Source organism: Salmo salar, chromosome 18 (assembly GCF_965601325.2).
Source record: "Salmo salar chromosome 18, fSalSal1, whole genome shotgun sequence".
Taxonomy (NCBI): domain Eukaryota; kingdom Metazoa; phylum Chordata; class Actinopteri; order Salmoniformes; family Salmonidae; genus Salmo; species Salmo salar.
The window spans coordinates 91,358,338-91,368,660 of NC_138308.1; the positions used below are offsets into that span (position 1 = coordinate 91,358,338).

A 10,323-nucleotide genomic window follows, 5' to 3' on the forward strand; every position below is an offset into this window, starting at 1 on the left:
ATATCTGGTGTTAATACAGTCTGCTACTGTTCTCAGTAGTTTCCCATCTATGTTGTCTATATCTGGAGGCAATACAGTCTGCTACCATTCTCAATAGTTTCTTATCTAGGTTGTCTATATCTGGTGGCAATACAGTCTGCTACTATTCTCTATAGTTTCCCATCTAGGTTGTCTATATCTGCTGGCTGATCATTATTGATGGATAACAATAGTTTTTCCACTTCTTCCACACAAACTTAACCAAATTCAAACTAGCTATCACTCTCTTTCATGGTTATATCTTCAATACACAAATGATGGTTCACTGTTCAATGTCATTTCAATCAATCAATAAATCAATCAAATGTATTTATAAAGCTCTTTTTACATCAGCCGATGTCACAAAGTGCTATACAGAAACCCAGCCTAAAACACCAAACAGCAAGCAATGCAGATGTAGAAGCACGCTGGCTAGGAAAAACTCCCTAGAAAGGCCAAAACCTAGGAAGAAACCTAGAGAGGAACCAGGCTATGAGGGGTGGCCAGTCCTCTTCTGGCTGTGCCGGGTGGAGATTATAACAGAACATGGCCAAGATGTTCAAATGTTCATAGATGACCAGCAGGGTCAAATAATAATAATCACTGTGGTTGTAGAGGGTGCAACAGGTCAGCACCTCAGGAGTAAATGTCAGTTGGCTTTTCATAGCCGATCATTCAGAGTTAGAGACAGCAGGTGCGGTAGAGAGAGAGTCGAAAACAGCAGGTCCGGGACAAGGTAGCACGTCTGGTGAACAGGTCAGGGTTCCATAGCCGCAGGCAGAACTGTTGAAACTGGAGCAGCAGCACAACCAGGTGGACTGGGGACAGCAAGGAATCATCAGGCCAGGTATCCTGAGGCATGGTCCTATGGTTCAGAAGAGGACCACTTCTCAGGTGGTCCACTTTACCGGTGAAATAGTCATTGAAATGATTGGCTATATCAAAAGGTTTTATGACAAATGACCCATTAACGTCAGTGTATGATGGAGATTAATTGGATTTCCTGTCCATAATCTAATTGAAGGTACTTCTTTTCCATAGATGTTTGTCATTTATATTGCTTTGGTTATATAGTTTTTTTATTATAATTTATTTTGTCACAAAATTTCTCAAGTGACAGTATGTCAACCTTACATTTTTTACATCTTCAACAAAAGATACCAGAGAAAACATTTTGTATTAACTCTTATCAAAAATAACTTTAGTCCCTGCCTTTGGTACTCTGGCTGTCCTTGTTATTGCCACAATGGTATGGTCACTACAGCCAATGGGAACTGATATTGCTTTGGAACAAAGCTCTGCAGCATTAGTGAATCAATAACGGTGGATGTCACAGGTCCAACACTATTGGTATGTACTCTAGTTGGTTGAGTGATAACCTGGGTCATGTTACGGGCATTAGTTACAGTAAGAGGCTTCATTTTGAGAGGGCGACTAGATGATAACCAGTCAATATTCAAGTCCCCAAGAAAATAGATTTATCACACATATTCTCCAGATACTGACAGTTTGCACTTGGTGGCCTATAGCAGCACCCTAAAAGAAGAGGCTTCAGATGAGACAGGTGAACCTGGAACCACAGCACTTCTACTTCATTTGTCATGAGATCCTCTCTGAGCTTCACAGGAATATGGCTCTGAATATATAGAGCAAAACCTCCCCCTGTCTTTTCTATAGATGTTATATCCTTGTATTCATTCCTACTGCTGTATCATCGAAGGTGCTGTCTAGGTGAGTCTCAGAAATGGCTAATATATGCATATTATCCAAGACTAGATGGTAATTTTCCATGAAGAAACATTGTGTGACATGCTTTAAGCCTGAACATGTGATAGTCGATTTGGTGCCTCTAGCTTGAACAGTTCAAGAGTTACTGTTGGTGGGTTATTTTATACAAATTATTATATGCTAATTTATGTACATTTAAGTAGTTAGAATTTAGAAAACAGACCATAACTAGTGATGGGATCAATTTGGGGGGTCATGATAGGGGATGCACCAAATGTTTGATGTATTATAATAATTGATTATGCTTATGTTTTAATAGAAGGGGAGGGGCTATGGGACCTACATTTATAGGGTCCTAGACTACAGATTATCAATACATATATTCATTGTAAAGTTTTAGAATTGTTCCACAGTCTTTTCTAAGTCTCTGCCTCTTATAAAGAAATGGGGGGGGGGGGGGGGGTCTGTGATAAACACAGAACCCTGCATGGGGAGTAGAAGAGGTAAGAGGCTAGTCAGACATACCTCTATAAAGCAACTTGGGGGAGTGGACATTTACTGCTGAGGCCTTAGAAAACACTGGAACTATTGTATCTCTTGCAAGTTTGTATAGCTGTGTATGCATGGGCTTGGTCTGAGGAGTAGCAGGAAATTACGTATGCAGTGACATCACAGGGGGTTGACTACAAGCATGATAAAAGCAACTTGGACTTTTCCTATGGGGCAGAACTCATGTGAGACATCAGTTGTATATGTGATGTTTGATCTTTGACTTCTGTCTACAGCTGTATTTTAATTAAAATTGTTATGATTTATAAGTGCACATTTTGAGTGTTCCTTATTTGTTAAGTAAATAAAACGGAGCACAGAAAAATGGAACCAACACTAGACCAGAGCTAGTGCAAACCAGAGCTAGCTAGCTACACCCAGGACCAGAGCTGGACCAAAGCTAGCTAGCTATGCCCAGAACCAGAGCTGGACCAAAGCTAGCTAGCTATGCCCAAGACCAGAGCTGGACCAGAGCTAGCTAGCTACGCCCAGGACCAGAGCTAGACCAGAGCTAGCTAGCTACGCCCAGAACCAGAGCTGTACCAAAGCTAGCTAGCTATGCCCAGAACCAGAGCTGGACCAAAGCTAGCTAGCTATGCCCAAGACCAGAGCTGTACCAAAGCTAGCTAGCTATGCCCAAGACCAGAGCTGGACCAGAGCTAGTGTGAACCAGAGCTAGCTAGCTACGCCCAGAACCAGAGCTGTACCAAAGCTAGCTAGCTACGCCCAAGACCAGAGCTGGACCAGAGCTAGTGCGAACCAGAGCTAGTGCAGAAAGAGCAGTAGTTGTGGTCAGTAGTTGTGGTCAGTAGTTGCATAGTTGTGGTCAGTAGTTGCGTGGTCAGTATTTGTGGTCAGTAGTTGCATAGCTGTGGTCAGTAGTTGTGGTCAGTAGATGTGTGGTTCAGTAGTTGGGGTCAGTAGATGTGGTCAGTAGTTGTGGTCAGTAGTTGTGGTCAGTGGTTGTGGTCAGTAGTTGTGGTCAGTAGTTGTGGTCAGTAGTTGCGGTCAGTAGTTGGGGTCAGTAGTTGGGGTCAGTAGTTGTGGTCAGTAAATGTGTGGTTGTTGTCAGTAGTTGTGTGTTGTGGTCAGTAGTTGTGGTCAGTAGTTGGGGTCAGTAGTTGTGGTCAGTAGATGTGGTCAGTAGTTGTGGTCAGTAGATGTGTGGTTGTTGTCAGTAGTTGTGTGTTGTGGTCAGTAGTTGTGGTCAGTAGATGTGGTCAGTGGTTTTGTGGTCAGTAGATGTGGTCAGTAGTTGTGGTCAGTAGTTGGGGTCAGTAGTTGTGGTCAGTAGATGTGGTCAGTAGTTGTGGTCAGTAGATGTGTGGTTGTTGTCAGTAGTTGTGTGTTGTGGTCAGTAGTTGTGGTCAGTAGATGTGGTCAGTAGATGTGGTCAGTGGTTTTGTGGTCAGTAGATGTGGTCAGTAGATGTGTGGTTGTGGTCAGTAGTTGTGGTCAGTAGTTGTGGTCAGTAGATGTGGTCAGTGGTTTTGTGGTCAGTAGATGTGGTCAGTAGATGTGTGGTTGTTGTCAGTAGTTGTGTGTTGTGGTCAGTAGTTGTGGTCAGTAGATGTGGTCAGTAGTTGGGGTCAGTAGTTGTGGTCAGTAGATGTGGTCAGTAGTTGTGGTCAGTAGTTGTGGTCAGTAGACGTGTGGTTGTTGTCAGTAGTTATGATCAGTAGATGTGTAGTTGTGGTCAGTAGTTGTGTGTTGTGGTCAGTAGATGTGATCAGTAGTTGTGGTCAGTAGATGTGTAGTTGTGGTCAGTAGTTGTGGTCAGTAGTTGTGGTCAGTAGATGTGGGCAGTAGTTGTGGTCAGTAGTTGTGTAGTTGTCAGTATTTATGGTCAGTAATTGTGTGTTGTGGTCAGTAGTTTTGTCAGTGGTGGTCAGTAGTTTTGAAAAGTAGGTGTGTGGTTCAGTATTTGTGGTTATTAGTTTTGTGGTTGTGGTCAGTAGTTGTGGTCAGTAGTTGTGGTCAGTAGTATTGTGTTTTTGTTTTGTAATTATGGGGTATTGTGATGTAATTATGGGGTATTGTCTGTAGATTGACAAGGGGAAAAAATGATTTAATACATTTTAGAATAAGGCTGTAACGTAACATAATGTGGAAAAAGTCAAGGAGTCTGACTGCTTTCTGAATGCACTGTACTTACAATAGAAAATAGGAGAAAATCTTTTTTCTAATGATGTCAAGTTTATTTCGCAACTCCTAAGATTCAGCAAATTACTCTCATTGGAGTATCTGACATAGGCTTTGAAAAAGCAGCTGTGAATAGGCTACCAGTGCGGCAAGTGCAGCTGGCCCCCGGTAATATTTCTTGACTTGGACATACAGGTTTGCCAACAACATGGCTAACCTTTGTTAAACCAGCTAAACAAGTGCTCTTAGTGAAAATGTGTTTGGAGTTACCTTCTTCCAGTTATAACATGGGGAGGTCGAAATATATATATTTTTTAAAACATCCTATCAAATCTCTTTATTTTAAAATGTTGATTACTTCTACTTTCCATTAGCATTCACCTGGTGATAAGACATGTGAATTCTTTTTTTTTTTGCTAGCGTATGATGTGGGTCCCTGTGTCGCCAGTTTGCCTGGACAAGAAAAGTTTGAAGACCCATGGTGCATTGTGCCTATTTTTGTTCTATTATTGCAACTGAAATAAAATGCTTCATGTCATATAAAAATATGTGTCTGAAACAGAAGTTCATTCCAACGAGACTAACCTGGTTAAATAAACGTTTCATATAAAATGTAAAGGACAGGATTCTATCGGTAGCGCAGCCCACTGGACAGACGATAAATTATTTTTTGAAAGGTAATTCCTGATTGAGCCGGAATATACAGCGTTTACCGTGAATACAGTCTCCCTGAACGTGGGAATATTAAAAGCTGCATTCTACTACCCACGATCGGATTGATTTCCGGCCTAGATACCGGTTAATACATACAGACACAGACAGCCGGACAGCCAGCCAGACAGACAGTAAGACACACAGACAGAAAGACAGACCAGTATGCCATAGGAGGTACTGTAAGTAACCTTTAATTTACAGAAAGCATCACAATCCAAACAAACACACACACATGCATGCACACACACACACACACACAGTTGCCCACATACAAATAATCTCGAGTATTCACAACCTGGGATAGAAGAAACATTGTAAACAAAAATCCGGGACCTTCAAATTAGTACGATATGTTATATTTGGTATGGTACTGTATATATTCATTTGTGGATGTCCTTCATCCATTTTGTATGTGTTTACGAATTGCAATTCGTACAATATGTTACGAATGTTCAATTTTATATGTTATGATTTCCAATTTGTTGTGGCTAACGTAAGCTAGGTGGCTAACACTAACGTCACCTACTGTAGGTGCTAGGCTAGGGGTTAGGGTTAAGGTTAGGAGTTAGGTTAAAGGGTTAAGGTTAGGGTTAGGAGAAGGGTTAGCTAACATGCTAAGTAGTTGCAAAGTAGTGAAAAAGTAGTAAGTAGTTGCAAAGTTGCTAAAATGCTAACGTTGTCTGTGATAAGATTAGAACACACAACTTTAGGGTTGCTAGATGTTTGTATTATATGTATGTAACCAATGTAAAATGGCTAGCTAGTTAGCGGGGTGCGCGCTAATAGCGTTTCAATCGGTGACGTCACTCGCTCTGAGACCTTGAAGTAGTTGTTCCCCTTGCTCTGCAAGGGCCGTGGCTTTTGTGGAGCGATGGGTAACGATGCTTCGTGGGAGGCAGTTGTTGATGTGTGCAGAGGGTCCCTGGTTCGAGCCCAGGTAGGGGCGAGGAGAGGGACGGAAGCTATACTGTTACATGTACACCCAAACATCCTCCTTTCGTTTTTGCCTTAAGTAACCTTCTTTCTTATGTAACCATACCAAACGGAACATATCATACTAATATGATTATCCCGGATGTTCGTTTACCACGTTAGAGCCTGGTATTCAAAACAAATGTACAATTTTTTTTAATCATCATACAGTATATAAATTATAAAGATAAATCCTTAGGTTGTATTCCAAATAGCACCCTATTCCCTACATAGTTCACTACTTTTGACCAGGGCGCAAATATAGTGCAGTACAAAGGGAATAGTGCGGAATTTGGGAAGCATCCTTAGAATCCAACATATCTGTACTGTACATCTTTATCATACGTATTTAAAGAGGTCAAAGAGAGGGTAATATTCTGGAGAGAGAGAGAGGGAGACAGAGAGAGAGAGAGAAGTGTAGAGTTCTATCATTTCCACGTATGTACCATTGTGTACCGATTCTACTAGAAGAAGAAGATACTGAAAGACTGGATGACGTCGCCACCCAGTGGCCATACAAGCTCATAGCATCATTGCGTCACTGCTCATCTCTATACATACATATGTGTTTTCCAAATCACACCCTATTCCCTATATAGTGCACCCATTTTGCCCTATGGATCCTGGTCAAAAGTAGTGCATTGTAAAGGGAATAGGGTGTGATTTGGAACACAGACACACAGAGACTTAGAGGCGGATAGTGTTGGAGATAACCTGTTAGCTATTTATCTTTCTTTCTTTTCTTTCTTTCTTTTCTGTCTTTCTTCTTTTTGTATAACTCCCTCCTCTTGTTCAAATTGGTGGCTATAGTGCCTGTCATTATAAGATATATTACTTAGGCTATATTTCTCCAAATATTCTCAAGAATTAAAAAAACAAATTCTTATTCAGAATCAGGATTCTGGTGTTTCTTTCACCTTCAAAAGTTGGTTGCACTTTACAGTGTGCAGTCATTCCATTGGATGGCAGTGTTTGTCACTCAAAATCAGCTAACGAATGGCTGTGTCTAACTGACTGCCACAGGCCTGTGTTCAACATATGCCATACTTGGGGATCAGAGTTTTTTCTTAGGCCGGGATTCAATCCAAATCCCAATCTGCATTTTAAAGGATATTTACGATTGAGCCGCCACGCGCAGTGTTAACCACCTTTAACCACCTCCACAACCACCTTTAAAAAGCAGCATTGTTGGTGCTATGAATCAAATGATCTGCTCAGGAAAATCTATGGGTCCTATTTTAGAACTAATATGATGGAAACTCACACTAGCCCATGCCTCCAATCCAATGTTTTTACATTTGTGCGGAGTAGTGAACGTGTGTTCAGGAGAAAAGTATTTATTATTGGGACGCACACTGGGTTCTAGCCTGTAAAAAGGCGCCCTATAGTTTCTCCTGGGCAGATAACTTGGTCGGGAGAAACTCCTGGCTCTACATATTCTAACCCGATGATCATTCAACTACGGCAGTGTTTTATGCTATTGTGACATCATCAGTGTTGCCATAGAAATAGAATCCCACTTGTTAAATGGCTGCCGGTCCACCCATTTCAAACCCATTGATTTGAATGGGGAATGTCCTTTTTAGTCATTGTGCTTCTATGGTCTCCTCCCCAACCTCCACTGTACAATCTTAGATGAAAAGGTGCCTGGAAGAACCTTTGAAGCTGAAAAAGATTCCTGAAAGAACCCCTCTGAAAAGGTTCTTTGAGGAACCCATATGTAAAGGTTCAAACTTTTTGTGACGGGAGGGATTACATTTTGAACCTTTTTAATAATATATTGTAGAGGTGGCAGTCTATCAGATTGGAGGCGTGACTTATTGGAGGCGTGGCTTTCAGATAGTTATTTTTGATCACCCGTTAATGTAAATGTCATTCCTGTTCATCATGTAAAGTTTGTACACTGCAAATTAACATGTTCCTTGAATATTTATGTGTATTACATATTCTAATATTAACATTGCTGATTCCATACAGTAATAAAGTGATGATTTGCATAAAGCTGTTGAGGAACTCTGTTAGCCTCATTGAAGCTACAAAACTGTCAGTGTTCAACTGTAACATGTGATGACAATACAACAGAACGGATGAACAGGAATGACATTTACTCTCACAGGTGGACAAAAAAAAGATAGATCTTAAAGCCACGCCCCTACTAAGTCACGCCTCCACTCCCGGTTCCTACAGGAACCTGTTGCTACATTGAACCATTAAAGCAGGGGTGTCAAACTCATTCCATGGAGGGCCGAGTGTATGCAGTTTTTTAATTATAATTATAATTTTTTTTTTATTATTATTTTTCAATTAAGACTTGGACAACCAGGTGAAGGGAGATCCTTACTAATTAATTACCTTAATTCATCGATCAAGTACAATGGTGGAGCGTAAATCCTCAGACACTCGATCCTCTGTGGAATGAGTTTGACACATGTTTATTAAAGGTTCCCTCCAAGAACCCCTCAACTAACCGAAGGTGCAAATATGAACCATTGACAAAAAATGGTTCCTTGAGGATCTCCAGGGGTTACTCGAGGATCTCCAGGGGTTACTCGAGGATCTCCAGGGGTTACTCGAGGATCTCCAGGGTTACTCGAGGATCTCCAGGGGTTACTCGAGGATCTCCAGGGTTACTCGAGGATCTCCAGGGGTTACTCGAGGATCTCCAGGGTTACTCGAGGATCTCCAGGGGTTACTCGAGGATCTCCAGGGTTACTCAAGGATCTCCAGGGTTACTCGAGGATCTGAAGGGTTACTCGAGGATCTGAAGGGTTACTCGAGGATCTCCAGGGGTTACTCGAGGATCTCCAGGGGTTACCCGAGGATCTGAAGGTTTACTCGAGGATCTGAAGGGTTACTCGAGGATCTGAAGGGTTACTCGAGGATCTGAAGGGTTACTCGAGGATCTGAAGGGTTACTCGAGGATCTCCAGGGTTACTCGAGGATCTGAAGGGTTACTCGAGGATCTGAAGGGTTACTCGAGGATCTGAAGGGTTACTCGAGGATCTGAAGGGTTACTCGAGGATCTCCAGGGTTACTCGAGGATCTGAAGGGTTACTCGAGGATCTGAAGGGTTACTCGAGGATCTCCAGGGGTTACTCGAGTCACCACTAATTCTAAATGTGTACTGTGAAAAACAACATTCTATTTCTATGGAGTCATCCCCAACTTCTACTGTAACTATAAAACAACATCGTCTAGTTACATTATATTAAAAGGCTTTATTATTATTATTATTATTAAAAACATACAGGACGTTTTGATTGAAACCCCTGGCTTCGTCTCTAATGCCAGCCTATCTCCTACATAGTGCACTACTTGTGACCTATAGGGCTCTGGTCAAAAGTAGGTGCTATTTGGGAAAAAGGCCCTCACTCAGAGAAACAAAATGGCGGGTGTTCAATCAGGTGAGGCTGAAATGCCATAACAGAATCCCTCTCAGTTTTCCCAAATAGGAATGTTCCCCGGTCTGAAAATTCCAGAATTTTCCAAAATGTAATTCCGGAATTCCAATTTTCTTATTTTCTTGTCTTTCTTGTCTTAACGTTCCGTCTGGATCTCCAGTTCATGTCTTTATATTTAGGAACTCTCTTTTTCAATCATGACCTTTAAACTGTTGACCTCTAACATCAAATCTAACCTCTGAGCTCAGCCACTACAGTCCATCTGAGAGGTCTGAGACAGATCCATAGTTTCAGGGCTGTGGCCTGATTTTCTACCTTTTTCCCAAAAGTGTGCACACTTCGGGAGAAAGGAGAGATTATTGGAATGTAACGTCAGCCTTCATTAATAGCAGTCTCAGTGTCCTGCTGGAGGTTTGGTGTAAGAAGCTGACCTCTCGCCACATCATGCCCAGTATCGGTGCAGTCTGCCTGGGCGCGGTGTGGCTCCGGGGCCCCTTTGTGACTTGGATTGGTTGTTGAGAGAAAAAAGAGAGAGAGGTCGTGAGGGAGAGAGAGCGAAATAGAGAGAGAAAAAGCGCGAGAGAGAGAGAGAGAGAGAGAGAGAGAGAGAGAGAGAATAAGAAGAGGGAGAGAGAAACAGCGAGAGGGAGAAAGAGAAAAAGCGAAAGAGATAGAGAGATGGAGAGAGAAAAAGCGAGAGAGAGAGATGGAGAAAGAGAGAGAGAGAAATAGTATGGCTTTTGTGTGTGTATAACATCACAAGTGTTTTATCTCCTCATCCCACCCTTTCTCTCTCTCT

General features: G+C 41.9%; 1 protein-coding gene across 2 annotated transcripts in view; it reads right to left on the reverse strand.

Annotated features, from left to right (window-relative positions):
- Positions 1-5,326: 5,326 nt before the first annotated feature.
- The window catches only part of sema4f (sema domain, immunoglobulin domain (Ig), transmembrane domain (TM) and short cytoplasmic domain, (semaphorin) 4F), a 119,263-nt gene continuing 114,266 nt past the window's right edge, over positions 5,327-10,323 (reverse strand). For both annotated transcript variants that reach the window (XM_045701591.2, XM_045701592.2), the window contains one exon: positions 5,327-10,323. This exon is cut by the window's right edge and continues 766 nt beyond it. The gene's annotated coding sequence lies outside the window, so the exon portion shown is untranslated.